The following is a 16225-nucleotide window of genomic DNA, read 5'->3' on the forward strand; positions in this document are numbered from 1 at the left end:
GGGAAAACGAAGTGGTGACTAATGTGCTGAGAACAGCCCAGAGCAGGGGCGTGAGACTCATTTTCACTGGGGGCCACACATCAGCCTTGCTGTTGCTTTCAAAGGGCTGAATGTAATTTTAGGACATTATAAATGTAACTACTTCTTAACAGTTAAGCGAGAGCTCAGTGCTGTCACCGGTAGAAGTGAGGTTCTGGGCTGGATAAAACAAGGTGGAGGGCTGGATTTGGCCTGAGGGCCCTGTGTCTACCGCCTGTGACTAGGGGAATGTCCCCGTATAGGCCCTGGGGTCAGGCAGGGCCTGACCAAGTTTGCATTTTGGCTTTGCCTGTTACTGTCCATCTTTTACCTATTACTTAAAACGTCTACCATTTGGCTCTGCCATCTATGTGAAAGATCATTGTTTTCAATAAATAGTTCGGCTTCCATGGATAGCACTTCAGTGTTTTCACTGACCTTGGTGATCCTGCTCCCTCCAACAGCATGAGATTAGGGTCAGCGAGGAGACTCTGCCACATGAATGTTTGGTGCTTATTTGCTTCCAAAAAATAGTGCTTAAATTTTAAAAAAGCCTGATTTCTCTACAGGAGACCTCTAAAGGGAGCACAGAGGTGGAGGGAGGAAAGCACAGAGCTGCATTTGCCCCCAAGTTGACAGCAAGCTGCCCTGGGACAAGCGTCCATGGGGCCAGCCCTGGCTGACAAGCAAGGGACAGAGCCTCTGCCAGGTTAGGGCGTAAAGTCAGCAGATCATTAAGACAATATGATCGTTGAGTCCTGAATAGCAGGGTACACGAGCTCAAATATTCAACTCTCTGATAGCCAGACATGACCTGAAGGCAAAGGTGTTCATGATTTCAAACAAAGCAAAACACAGTTGTGCCCAAAACGGTTAGAGTTCACAATCCAGGACTCCTGAGAGCAGCAGCTTTGATTCCAAATAAGGTCTTACTCTTAAAACGGGAAAATGGTAGTTTCTGAAAGAATGGTTAACATCAGCAGAGATCACCGGAGGGCGACCCATTGCTGGGTAATGTGGGCGAAAGACGGTGGTCCTTACTTGGATTCATGTTTGGTGCCTGTCCGCCAACTAAAGAACGTTAACTGAGCACCTGAGTGCTGAATGAGAGGCTGTAGAAGACGTCAGAAGCAGCCCCGGTTGGAAAGAAGGATTGACGTGTGTGGGGAAGACAGACATGCAGCCTAATGGACACTGACAGGTGCTGAGAAGAGGACTCCAGACGGAGGCGCAGCCCTGGGGGTGGCGTGGCAGAAGGGGCCTCAAGCTATCAGAGGGGAGTGGCATCTCCTGAACCCACTTACAGGGTGGAAGAGCGGAGCCTGTTTGTGGGGGCAGTAGCCACATGGGGATTCTGGGATCACAAACGAACACATAAAAGTCAGGAGGAGGGTCTCAGGGGTGGGAGGGGGATTCAGATAAGAAGGGAATGTGCGTCCTCTGAGCGCCCTGATCTTTGCAGCTTATTCATGCAGATGCACATGCCAGGAAGGAAATGAGAAATGCTGAGAATGTGGGCACAAATTAAGCTAGAAGGACATCCACAGAAGTACTGTAAACATTAGCAAAAATGTTTCACTACTAAAGTGTTACACTCAGAGGAAACGAATTATTTAACTTATGATACGGCTTGACAATGGAGTTTATGCATTTCCATTGATTCAATCTGCTGAAGAACCCGTGATGCTGTGGGGAAAATGTATCTTACATGTTTTAAAAGTTAGATTGCAAAAGTGCATGCCATATATCTCAATTTCTTTTTAAAAGGAGGACATATGTTGATGTAAGGAGAGCGCCAGCAACGTTAATCTATCTAAAGATCTACATCCTTTTTACACCCACAGGTAGAAGTGACGCCCAAGGTAGTCAATAAAATGTTACCAGCGTGTGTGTGTGGTGGGGCGGGGAAATGATAACAAAGTAGGACAATGTTTGTGGAACTCCTCCATAGTTTAAAAATGTTCTGGAATGCATATGCCTATTTTAGAATCAATAAAAATAATAAATGCTGTTTCTAGTCTGAGTGTAGAAACAAGGGGGTTCTGAAAACCAGAAGTAACAGGCTGCTCAGGTGAGTGGGCGCAGGTGAGAGACAGCAGGAGGTGCGAAGGGCCCCGGCAGAGTGGCTCGGGACTCACGAGTGCCTCTTGCAAGGGGCTCAGCTCCCTCCTCCCAGAGGCAGAGGTCCCAGCCCTACGCCAGCCTCTACTGCGTGATGAATATGGACCCACAGTCCCTCTTCTCACTTATACTTTTTGTTGTTTTGCAACCAACTAACAGCCCATGTGCAATGTAGGTGGGTTGTTTCTAACGGCTGAGTGGTTCTTGTGTGCGCGTGTGCAGTGTGTGTGTGTTTTCCTTGTATCACAAGCTAATAATTGAATTTAATAATTTTGAGCAAAACATTTTTGGGGAAGATGGAGATTAACACACAAGTTTGTTTACAAACTAAAAATTTTGGTATATTATTTTATAATAGCTTAAATTACCCAAAGTTTTCTTAATATCTTCTGCCAGTAAGAAACAGGCTCCCCAATTAGCTGCCTATCCTGGGTACAGTTCATCAAAGAACTGACTCTCACAGCTGCAGGGACCCAGATATCCATCCTTTGTTACTTTGTTTTTTCAGGTCGCATATATGAAAACGTGTTAACCTGTGTTCCTTCTTACCAACGTGTGTTTGGCTATTATTTTGTAAAATGTACCAGGAACATGCACACAAGTTTTACCATGAAAACGACCTAAAGAGAATCAAGCTCTTTTCATAGAAAATGCAGGAAAGTTCAGGATTGGGCAAACACAGTATCTCTGGAAAGTTGTGCCTGGTCTTCAACTGACCGAATACCAGTTCCTCCGAGAGGCCTGAGCAGGAGTCACAGCCCCTCCGCCCTGCCCTCCTGTCTGCACCCTTCCCCCTGCACTGCCTCCCCGCCCCACCCCTGCCCGCCACCACCCCCTGCTCCTGAGCCAGCGCACTGAGAACTGTGCCCAGGCCAACAACGACCGTGGGTCAGGGGCTCCCCTGGGGCTCCCCGGGAGTGCCCAGCGTGCCCACGCTAGGAAGTGGGGTTCTGCCTGGACCATGGCCATGGCCACTGCCACCAGAGAGGGAGCTGTTCTGTCACAGGGGCCACATCGAGCCTCCTGATGACCAATGAAATCTCGGGGGCTGCACATGCTCCATGCTCCCCTAAGTAGGCAGAGCCCTGACTGAATCTCTCCCACAGTCAGTGACATGGTCAGCTCACAGACAGGAGGTCTGAGGCCCTCCCTAGCTTCTGTCACGCCAGGCCCTGGGCAGGGGGTGACAGGATAAATGGGCCAGAGGACCCAACATGGGAAGAGCCTGTGAAGGGGGAGAATAGAATTGACATGATTTGGGGGAGACAAATGAAGGACCAACAGCGGGGAAGCTGAGGATTCTTGCCGTTACCTGAGTGTGTGTCAGGGAAATGATCACCAGAGAGAGTGACCCTGAGAACATCTCTGTGGCCATCACTGTCTCAGTGTGCTGCAGGGCCAGGAGCAGGGTCCGCGGCCACATTTCTCCTGATCACAGCCCTGCTTGGTCCCACCACCCCCATCCCAAGCTCTAGGTGAGTCAACATTACTCCAGAACCTCTTTTTCCTTCTCCACCAACCTCTGGAGGTGCAGTTCAGAGGGAGAAGTGGACAAACAGAGTGACTGATGTCCTGTAACTCAGCAGCAAAAGGCAGCCACCCAGTGATTTCAATAATTAATTGTCATATCAATTATATGGGCAGTCTCCCTTTACTCATTTATTTCTTCTGATCTTCACTCCAAATCTCATTGTCAATTTTCCCGGGCATCCTGACCTTCAGTCTTCACCACCCACAAAACTGACCCTCGACCTGCTTTCCATGGCACCTGCCACCAAGTAAAATGCAGATTTGTGTTTGTGTTGGCAGGGAAGCATGTTTGCTATTTCATCCTGACCTCTGCGTCCTTCAGAGGCTTCTGGACAAAGGTGTCCGTGCAAGCGGCAGTGGTTCTGCTCAGTCTCAGGGTCGTCTCCCCCAGACACAGCTTTGTTATCTTACTGGAGGCTCTTACTCTGGAGTCAAAACACAAACCAGGACAAAGTAAAGGAAACTGAGCTCATGGTAGCCAGGCAAGAAATGGGTTGAATGGCTCAAAGGTTTCAAATCTAACCTCTGTGTTTCAAGGGATATCTAAGTAGTATTCAGAAAGCAAAACTTTCACTCAAGAAGAATTACATGTTGATGTTTCACACCCAAGTTGTCCTTCCCGAATGCTGGCACTCCAGGCCCCTCTCGTTTGCCCCCAGTTCTGTGCAGTGGGACAATATGTGTCTAAGATTCATCTGCAAAGCTCCCTTTGATGTTTGCACAGGCTTAGAAGAATTTGCCTCTTGAGTGCCCCTCAAGACACCTTTGGAGAAGTCTGCCCTTGTGAAAGAGCTAATTATAAGTTGTTTGGCAAGAAAAAAACAACTTATAAAAAACAACCTGCTACAACCTGTTCTGTGCTTGTTATGTAGGACAAGGTGCATAGATGTTATCTTTGCATTTCAGGTCTTCACGATGGGGTTAGGATAGACAGCATTAATACCCCATTCTACAGGTACCAGAACAAAGGCATAAACGTGTTTAAGTCAACGGGTTTGAGTAAATGACCAGCAGAATTGGAATTTAAATAAAAATTTGTCATCGATGCAAAACCTTTTCGACTCCTGACCCATGACTAGCATGAATCACCCTGGGACCTGCATATACCTGCCACAGTGGACCAAGTCCCTCTAAAACAAAGGAATGCACAGGAATGGATGACATTAGCAACCCCCAGTATTTCACTGTTAACTGGGATCACAGCACGCATGTTTGTTAACAGAAAGCCTTTCGCAGGTTAATTTTATGTCGGAAATGGGCCCCACTCACTGCAGCTGACTGAAAATGCACCACGATTTCACGTGCACGCTGTACAGAGATTTCCATTTCCTCTGCTGAATACTTAGATGGTTTCCAGTTTGCTCTGCTGTCAATCATCTTATTAAGATATCGTTTGTGTCTAGAACACTTTTCTCAGGAAAGAGTCCTAGGAGTTGCTCTTGAGGCCAACAGATCTGGTTTCAGGGCCCCATGAGGCATCTCCCAAAAGGCCATCCTGAGCGCTGCTGTGGGTCACACCTCCCCAACATGGACCAAATGTCTGTGTCCCCCCAAATTCACATGTTGAGATATTGACACCCAGGGCAATGGTGTTGAGAGGTTGGGCCTTTGGGAAGTGACCAGGCCATGAGGGTGGAGCCCCATGATAGGATTAGTGGCCTAATGAAAGAGACCCCAAAGAGAGCTCCCTCGCCCCTAATCCCGTGAGGACAGTGAGAAGACACCATCTCAGACCCAGGAAGCAGCTTCTCACCAGACACCAGATTTGCTGATGCCTTGATCTGGGTGTCCATCCCCCAGAACTGAGAGATATAAACGTCTGCTGTTGAGCCTGCTGTAGTAGCGGCTGGACTGAGATTCCCGTCCTGCGGGGGAAGGGTTCCCATTCACTCCGCTCCATCAGTCTTTGCATATGGTTGCTTTCCCCACATTTTCTTGCAGAGAATGGTTTCCATGGCGCTCCTTGTACTGGAAAAGCACCCGAGTGCTGAGCAACGGTGCTGCTCTTCCGCTGGTGCCGCCGGAGGCTGTCTCTCTGATCGGTTTGTGTACTTTAAGGACATTACACCTTTGTCTTCCAAACATGGCAGACGTACTTTTGCACTTGTCATTTGTCTTCGTTAAAGTAAACCTAGCCATTATTTTACTATCAAAATGATACATGGAAATGTAAAAAATCTAGAAATGAGGATAAATAAAAAGAAAAGAAAATCACCCACAAACTGATTATAAACAAGAACATCATGATTAGCATTTAAATATGCTTTCCAGTCATTTTTTCTGTAACTAAAACTATATGCTTTGTTTTTCAAAAATGGATAGTACAAGGGCATGCTGTTTGCAATTCAATTTTCTTAACTTTACTGTAGCATGAGTGTTTTCCTGTCACCAGGCATTTCTTCAGGGAGTTATTTTTTTAATGGAGCACAGTGAAAGTGCCACAGTTTCTGTCTTGGTTTCCTAGGGCTGCTACAGAAGTACCACACACCAAGTGGCTTAAGACAACAGACGTGTCCTCTCTCCCAGTTCTGAGGCCAGAAGTCTGAGATCAAGGTGTCCGCGGGCCATGCTCCCTCTGGGACTGGGTGGAGTCTGCCCTCACCTTGTCCTCGCATCCGGAAGCTGCTGGCAGTAGTTCGTGTTCCTCAGCTTGTAGACACACCACCCCGACCCCTGCTTCAGTCGTCACGTGGCCTTCTCCCTGAGTTTTTCTCTGTGGCTCTTTCTCTCCTTATATGATCACAGGTGTATGGGATTAATTGGTGCCTGCTGTACTCCACCATGACCTCGCCTTCACTAATTATATCTGCAATGACCTTATTTCTAGATAAGGTCACTTTCTGAAGTACTGAGGGTTAGGATTTCAACATATATTTCTTGGAAGACACAATTCAACCCATAACAATTTCTTTATACGGTCTCCTCTTATTTCACATTAAAACTGCTCTTAGTTTTCTTTTGTTTTTTAAAGTTGATCAGTGTTTCCATTGCTAAGCACCTGTGCACATTATGACCATTTCCTCAGGGTTATAGGCCACATCTTCGTCCTCTTAGAAAGGTCCAAAAAGAAGCCGGCACTGCTGCCATACACAGGCTCCGCCCTCAGGCTTCCAGCACGTGGCCTGTTGTTGTGCCAGGATAGGCTTGCAAGGACCCGCAGTGGGGAAGCTGACCCTGAGGTTATGCTGAGGACACAACCCAATGGGCACAACACGAAGTTCAAATGTTCCACAGAGAGCGAGAGAAAACCGAGCACTGTTCGAGTTTCCTTCCCCATCTCCCTCGCACCCTCAGCACACCTGCCCAGCTGAGCGGGTCAGGAGTCACCATCTCGGACCTGTCACCCGATGGTAGTGTTAGCTCCTGGCTGCTTCCTAATCCCTTGGGTGTTCACCAAGGGCAGGCAGGCCCAGCTCAACCCTGAAAATGAGGAGATGTCGGGCCTGTGGAGAGGCTGCAGGGTGCACCCTCCATGAGGTATGGCTGATTTCCTCCGCCATCCAGCTCAGCACCCATTCTGCTGGGCTCCAGAACTTTCCCCAAGGTGAAACTTTCCCCATTCGGCCATTACTCAGAATGCTTGCCAAATAATTTACCAGGAGGCTGTAGTTTCAAAAGTGCTTGTGATCATACAGCTGAGACATGCAGACTTGGAGGAGAAGATCAGGCAGCCTCAGTTAAGCATTCCCCCTGCACCCAGCAAGGTCACCTTCTCCACAGACTGCCCCCCAGAATGCAGGACACACCCTGTCTATTCTCTGAGTGACCATTGCTATTTACCGGAGACCCTTGAACACCAACTACTATACCAAAAGCTGTCAAAATTAAGCCTCACTGAAGGTCTCATGAGGAATAGGGTGTGGACAGAGCAGCTCCATCCCCAGAGTGGCCTCAAGCCACTGGCAGGGAAGTGTGCTAACCCAGGCAGTTAAGGTGGCCAACTTGAAGGGTCCTAGGTGATGTGTTAAGCTCAGGGCTTTTTCCCTCCTGCCCAGCCATGCCATTGGAGTGCTCAGTGATGGTTTCAAAGAAGGTATGTATGCCAAACATTCTCTTTCAAAACATTTTTTGAGAAATAATTTGTGGGCTCTTTGAAATTCTTTTATGCCATTCAGAACACTGAGAGGCAGAATTTTCTCTGTTCTATAACAGAAATATGGAAGATTAACCTGTCACATTTTAAAACAAAGAGGCTTTGAAAACAACATTTCCTCCTTTGGGAGTAGTCCCCAATCCAGGCAAGATGCACACACATCTTGGGGCAGCCTGCCCAAGAGCAAGGATGATGGGCACCATCTGTCAATCTCTTCAGTCTCCCAAGAGAAAGGGAAAATGTCATTGTTGGTTGTGTTGGGTTTAATTGTGCACCCCCCCAAAGATGTTGCAGTCTTCACCACCAGTACTTGTGATTGTGACCATATTTGGAAATAAAGACTTTGCAGATGTTCATGTTAAGATGAGGTCATCAAAGCAAACCTTGATCCAATATGACCAGTGACCTCATAAAAAGGGGAAATTTGGACACAGAGGCAGACATGCACAGAGGACAGGTGATCGGAAGACACAAGGAGAATGTCATCTACAAGCCAAGGAATCACCAGAAGCTAGAGAAGGCCCTGGAACAGATTCTTTCTCACAGCCCTCCGGAGGAGCCAAGTTTGCAGACATCTTGATCTGAAATTGCCAGGCTCCAGAACTGTGAGAAAATTAATTTCTATTGTTTAAGTCATCCAGTCTGCGGCACTTTGTTATGACAGCCCCAGGAAACTAATCCATTGGTTGTGTCAGGCATCAACACTCATGAGGCATCTGCCAGAACAACCACATCACACCTTATATGACAGGTATTACAAATCTGTCGAATTTCCCCTTCTAGACCACTGACTTATTATGGACAGAAACTTTCCTGAAATTTTACCAAACATCTAACACAAACGGCAGCACACAAAACTTGCTAGGGCAACAAGTTGTGTAGATGAACTGTGCTCCACATCCACAGAAGGAAAAGACATGCTCCCCCCACCTCTCCTGACTCCCCAAACTGCTCAGAGCAGCCTCTTCCATAGTCAGCAGGCTGTCACTTCTCTGGTTTTCTCTAGCAAGGATTCAAAAAGTTCTTCATTGCATTGAATCACCCCACTTTATTTCTAATCTGGGAGCAGCTTTGGGGAGATGGGAAAGGACCATATTGACCTGGTCAATACCAGCAGTACCTGGTTGCCTCCAGGGCTGCAGGGAAGCCCTGTCACTCCTTCTGCACCTGAGAGCAGCTCCCCTGTGTTGGCAGGGACAACCCCCCCTTGGCTGGCTGCCATTCCTGATGCCTCTGTCTCACTTGTAACACCATGCAGACACACAACATCAAGGCTTTCTTATCTGTAAGGTTTCAGACAGATAGTGGATCACCCTTTATCAAAGTCAAAATGTTTTCTGTAATGCCTATGAACTGTTCAACTTGATTGACAAAATCATGCGAGACATTTTTAAATGAAATAAAAGGTGATAAACTAATGTTGGACAAAATTTCATAAAATCCATTCATTTTAACTTATGTCCCTGCATGTAGAGAGGAAACTTCCATAAAGAAGATGCAATCTGGTGTGACAGGTGTAAGCAGGGTCTCTGGGGTAGATTGCTTAGGTCCATATGTGGGTAAGTTACCTAAGTCTCTGTGCTTTAGTCTCTTCATCTGTAAATGGGGCAGTGATAGCACCTCCCTCAAAGATATGTTATAGAGATTGCAAAGATGATCACCCAGTAGTATGCTCAGAGCATCATCTGCAACTGCTTACCTCCCTGCTGCAATGGGTCAACCTGAAGTCAGGCAGAGAGATGTGATTTGGGTCTAGATCCTACACTGGTTGTGAAGTTGGGCCAGTTACAACCATTTGATCGAGAGTATGATGTTTATGAATAAGGTGGGGTGTCAGTGAAGCTTCTCCAGAGAACAGAACCAACAGGATGTGTATGGTAGATATATAATAGAGAAATAGATGATAGATAGATAGATAGATAGATAGATAGATAGATAGATAGATAGATAGATAGATTTTAAAGAGTTGGTTCACACATTTATGGAGGTTTGGGGAGTCCAAAACACAGGCTGTCTGTTGATAGAATTTCTACTCGCTCAGAGAAGGTCAGTCTTTGTTCTATCCAGGCCTTCAACAGATTGAACAAGGCCCACCCACATTGGGAAGCGTAGTCTGCTTTACTTAAAGTTCACTGATTTAAAAACACCTTCACAGAATTGCCTGGATTATTTTTTAATTCAATTCATTTAAACTTAATAAAAAGTTTACCCATTTCTTCTACTCCTCCACTCCTTCCCCTTCCTTTTGTAATCACCAACATGTTCTCTGCATCAATGAGCTTGGTTTGTTTTTTTTTAGATCCCACACATAAGAGAGATCATACAGTACTTTTCTGTCTTTATCTTACTTATTCAATTTAGTATAATGCCATCAAGGTCCATCTATGTTGCCACAATGGCAAAATTTTATTCTTTTTTTAATGGGTGAATTTTATATATATATATATATATATATATATATATATATATATATATCAGATATATATATATATATACCTGATATATATATATATATACCTGTATACCTGAGATATATATATATATATATATATATATATATATATATATATCAGGTTGGCCAGTAAGTCCACTTAGTTTTTTCTGTAAAATAAAAAACAGCCTTGGCTGGTGTGGCTCAGTGGATTGAGCACCGGCCCACAAACCAAAGAGTCACTGGTTTGATTCCCAGTCTAGGGCACATGCCTGGGTTGTGGGCCAGGCTCCCAGTAGTGGACACATTAGAGGCAACGACACATTGATGTTTCACTCCCTCTCTTTCTCCCTTCTCCTCTCTAAAAATAAATAAAATGTTTTTTAAAAAGAACATTTCAAAAGAGAATAAAAAACATTTCTTACTTTCACCAATAACTTTATATATATATATATATATATATATATATATATATATATATATATATATCACAATTTCTTTATCCATTCATCTATCAAGGAATGCTTGCAGTATTTCCGTATCTTAGCCATTATAAATGCTGCAGAGAACATGGGGTACATATATCTTTTCAAATTCATGTTGTCATTTCCCTTGAATAGGTACCCAGAAGTGAGATGGCTAAATCAAAGGGGAGTTCTATTTTTAATTTTTTGAGGAATCTTCATACTGTTTTCCATAGAGGCTTCACCAATTTACATCCCCATCCACAGTGCATGAGGATTCCCTTTTCCGCACATTCTCACCAGCACTTGAGACTTCTTGTCGTGTTGATAATAGCCATTCGAACAGGTGTGAGGTGGTATTTTATTGTGGTTTTTGACTTGCATTTTCCTGATGATTGATAATGTTGAGCATCTTTTCAGGTACCTGTTGGCCGTTTATCTGTGTTCTTTGGAAAAATATCTATTCAGATTTTCTGCCCATTTTTTAAGGAAGATTTTTTTTTTGCCATCGAGTTGGATGAATTATTTGTATGTTTTGGATGTTAGCCCTTTATCAGATATATGATTTGCAATTATTTTTCTCCCATTCAGTAGGTTGCCTTTTCACTTTGTTGACTGTTTCCTTTGCTGTGCAGCAACTGTTTAGTTTACTGTAGTCTACTTGCTTATTTTTACCTTTGTTGCTTTTGTTTTTGGTGTCAGATTCAAAAAATCATCACCAAGATCTATGTCAAAGAGCTTACAAGCTATGTTTTTCTAGGAGTTTTACAGTTTCAGATCTTACACTCATGTCTTTAACCCATTTTGAGTTATTTTTCACATTGGTGTAAGATAGTGGTCCAGTTTTAGCATTTTTCATGTGGCTGTTCAATTTTCTCAACACCATTTACTAAAACTGCCCTTTCCCCATTGTGTATTCATGGCTCCTTTGTTGTACATTAATTGACCATAAGTGCATGGGTTTATTGCTGGGCTCTCTATTCTTTTCCCAGAATAATATTTGATGACAGACCTGGACATCACAGCCTAGCCAAGTTGACACATAAAACAAACCATCACAGATGGATGATGTAGCTGTCACTAGCACCTTGTTCCAGAATTCATGGTCCCCATCCCCCTCTCTCCAGAGACACAGATGCAGACTCCAAATAGCAGCTGCAGCAGGGCCTGGAGAGTCTATGGATTGGATAATCATAGCACATAATAACCAATGATGTGATGGTTTAGACACACAGCAGCCTGTGAGCATGAACTCCTAGCCTCACTGAGGAGATGTGTGAGGGTTTCTACTGCAGAACCTTCTATATAGCACCTTCCAGTGACCCTTCCACTATTATCCCACATTCATGCAGATGATTAGTTCTCAGAGCCTGGCCAGGACACTGTTCAGAGAAAGTCTTTGCTTCCAGTCCATTGAGGTGGAAAAGGCTGCCTGTCCAGACCACTCCCTCCTCTTCATTAGCCCCTTGCCCATCTGGTCCCCTCCCCCACCTAGTCCCCTTGCCCACACCCAAGTCTCCAGACCCAATGTTGTGGAATTTGTCTTAGGGACTAGAGATAACATTGAATGTCCTGGAGTCAGATGTTATTAAATAGTGCCAAGATGGTCCCGAGGAGTTCAAACACCATTTTCCATTGCAATTGTTAACATTGAAAATATAACTTATTCCTGGTTTTCTTGAGATGTTCTATGCACAGAACAAGGGCTATAAATAAATCATTCAACAAGAAAGGGCAACCGACTAGGTATTAATTCAGTCATATAGTCCTACCCCCCATTGGGCTAGAAGATGTTCTTAAAGGGGATTTAAAATTACTGACTATTTACACAATGAAAGGTTTCTTGGCCTTTATTGTCTTCTCTGACAATAGCCTGAGTCACAAACCAAACTCAAGATAAATTTTGATGTCTTCCAAAGAGGACTAGAGCAAGTGGGTGCACCAGCAGCCACACCATTAGACTAAATGTGGAACTTGACAGATATAAGCTTCCAGGGAACAAAGAGCACAGTTATTTGACCACAGAAAGGACCCTTGGCAAGTGCAACCCTCTTAAAGTCCACACTTGCAGCACCCCGTGCACTGCCAATGTAGGGTGCTAGTTTCCTTCCATGTACTCTCACGGCTGGTGCAAATACCCACAGAGATGAATACACAGCACTTCCCTCCAATCCTTTCAGGCCACACAGTCACAGCTCTGCATTCTTCCATCGTCATTCTTTGCCACTCAATGACACAGATTTAAAACCATGTTTTTTTCCCAAATAATAAAATATCCTGCACCAAAAATCTCTCTTGAGATATTCATGAGGCCCATAGCCTTGGGTATTTTATTAGCTTCCCTGATGCTTGGAAGGTGGTCAGTGCATCTGACCACCAGGGCAGGGGGTCTCCGGAGACACTGTGGGCTGGGTCCACCCAGCACAAAGCAGTGCAAAGGGCAGGAGCTGCGGGGGAAGTGGGTTTGCAGAGCAGGCAGCACTGTGCAGCGGAGATGTGCCCTCAGAGCTGAAAGGGGCAAAAGTGCCCCACACAGACACAGCATTGGTTGTCCAGTCCATTGTCTCCCCAACTCCCAACCCCCACCCTCCCCAAAGTAAAGAAAATCGGGAAGACACAGTGGTAGCCCACTTGGCAAGTTCTCTGCTTGTTGTGGAAGAAGGTAATTTGCTGCACAAATAATGAGTGAGATGTGTGTTAACATGGAATCCGTTCTTGAAACTGTTTGTAGGGCAATTATGTGACACCAGGTCACCATGGGCTGTCAGTTCCCACAGACTCCTGGACGGATGTGTTCAAGGTTCTTACAACTGTACACCCTCAGTGGGATTTTTTCATGGGGTCCCCCTAATTCCATCTAATTCTGGATGGGAGTCACAAAGCATTCAAAATGTGAAAATATCCATTTTAAATGGTAAAGGCCTCCAAAGGGCTTAGTCCATACTCTGTTCTTCTGTGTCCTACAATTAGTACATTAGGGTGACTTTTCTCACTGGGATTTCCAAGGTTCAGAGCCATCCGTACAGAGATTACTGTTTTCTCCCTCTCCTTCCTGAAAGCCCACTTCATTCACATGTCTGGGCAAGCTGAGCTGGAGAGGATGAAATTCAAAAGAGACAGTGAGGAACTGGTGGGAGTCATAAAATGCGTGCATCGCTCAGCCAGCCAAGACACTAGGGGAGGTACAGGGTGAGTTCCAGAAGGCTCAGCACAGCACACATTGATTATGTTCCTCCTGCCAGTAACCAGGACACGAGAAGGAAACCCAGCAGTCAGAGCAGAGCCCAGGATGTTCTTGGCTACAGAAGCCCCAGCAGGCAGCCTCCCATCGGCACCAGGAGGTGAGCACACAAAACACCACCATCCTCCCCCAGTAGCCCTGACAAGAGAGCACTTGACCTTTCTTGAAATCCTGCAGAAACAAGTGTCCGGAAGTGGAAGGGCTAAGTGGGGCCTGCCCCTTCCTGGCTCCATCCTGGCCCTGAGCTGTCCCAGGGCACCAGCTCCAGGAGAGGGGCTGTTCTGGCTGGAAGCTGTTGCTGGATGGCTGGATACAGCTGGAAAGAATTCCAAAATTACCACCACGTCCAATTTTAGACATCCTATGTCTCTCCCCGTGTCTGGGAAAACTGTTGCCTGATTGTTCCCGCTCCCCCACTGAGTCCCCTCCTGCCTCGTCTAAACAGCCTAGTGCTCCAGCCAACCCCACTCAGGGCACGCTTTGGGGTGCGCCCCGTCCTTGCACTTCTCTGTTCCTATGAGCGTGAGCTTATGAGTCTGAGGGGTCTCCTGCTCTCCAGGCCCCAAGGAATTTAGCAAACAGTCTGGTAGAGTCACTGAAGTTGTGGATAAGTGAGGCCCTCCCAGAAGAAAACCAGTGTTGGAGCTGCCACAGGCCTGTCCCGCTGCCACTTGTGTCTCCTCTGCCACCCTCTGACCAGCGTCTCAGGTACAATCCCTCTCCCCTCCCAGACACCAGGCTCTGTCATCGGGTCAGGGGGGAGGCCCCTGCCCCCGGCCTCTTTGGGAGTCTGGGCTGGAGGGCAGGGAGGGCTCTGGGACACGGTCCCTCAAGATGGAAACCACTTGACACCATATTCTGAAGACAATATGTTTTCTGACATTTCTTGTCATCTGTTTATACCAGACAAAACCAAACAAAAAAACTGGGTATTTTGAAAGTAACTTTAAAAGCTTTGTGAAGGAAAATTCTGAAGAAGACACACAGTGTGAGAAGCTAAATGTTTAACTGGGTTTATACAGAGGCCCATCGCTGCCCCCATAGCTGAAAATCAATCAAGCGCCATGGGCAGATCGAGTTTGAGACACAGAGCACCCGAAGACAAAGCTGCCCCCCTCCCCCGACCAACGTGGGCCAGTAATGGCTCTTCTCTGAGACACACTCCACTGCTGAGCGACAGAGCATGGACCAGGCGGGTCTGCCCTGGCCCTGGCATGATGGCTGTACTGGGCTTTGCTCCTAGGACTCCCCTTCTGGAGAGCAGGGTAAAAGCCTGGGCCTCCCCCACTTCCATCCAGACCATCTGGGGCTCCACAGATCCTGCAGCTCTGTTCTCCCACAAGCAGCTAGAACCCCTTTTACAATGACTCAAGATCTAAGAAAATGGGACTTGGCTAAGCCTGGTTGATGACAGCCCCAATTTCAGGGGGGCAGCCCTGGGGACAGTTCAAGGAGCACTTTTGACACTGGGGTGGGGGCTGACCCCAGGGCCCTGACCTCCCCAAAAACAGCTGGAAGACTGAAGGAGACCATGCCTGCACCACAGTGATCACAGAACATAAGTAGAGCCCTGTCTGTGGCTGACATCGACCCTTCCGATCAGCTTTACCTACAGAGGCTGATTCCCATTAAGATGCACCACTCAGTGACTTTCAAGCTGGGCTGTGGCAGAGAACATTAGCAATGTCTTGGCTGCTGCACCACTGTCATCTTTGTCAGAGGGTTTATTGGGACAAATGCTGGTCCCCGCAGGGGAGATCAGGGGGCAAGCTCTTGTAGAGGTGGGACATATTTCAAGTACTGTCAGAAAAATCAGGTTGTGGGACACACAGGGAACACATCTCAAAAGCAGAGGAAACTGTCCTCATACACGAGAGAAAGGATGTCAGGGCCTGAATTGAGCTGAAGGAAGGGCAGAGTGCCGCATGGATGGGAAAGAAAGGGACCGGCTCGAGAACCCGATGTGGACAGACTGGCTGGTGACCACAGGGGTGTAGGTGTGAGAATAAAGAGTGTCAGCACCTCGCACATCAAAGGAGGCTCTCAGACAACTCGGGGGGTTCTCACCAACAAGATGCTGTGCTTAATCTGACCAACACACTTACAGTTTGAACCTATATATGTACTGATGCACATGCATAAATACAGGGTGGGGCAGAAGTTTACAGCTGTGCATATAAAAAATAAGACAAGAATTAATAATAATAACACACGGATGAACTCTGTTTTGCATACTCACAACTGTAAGTGTACTTTTCCCCACCCTGTACTGTGGTCAAACATTTAACAGTGATCTACCCTCTTACCAAACGTTAAGTGCACAATAC

The sequence above is a fragment of the Artibeus jamaicensis genome, unplaced genomic scaffold (assembly GCF_021234435.1).
Source record: "Artibeus jamaicensis isolate MK-2021 breed Jamaican fruit bat unplaced genomic scaffold, CSHL_Jam_final scaffold_369, whole genome shotgun sequence".
In the NCBI taxonomy this organism is placed as follows: Eukaryota; Metazoa; Chordata; class Mammalia; order Chiroptera; family Phyllostomidae; genus Artibeus; species Artibeus jamaicensis.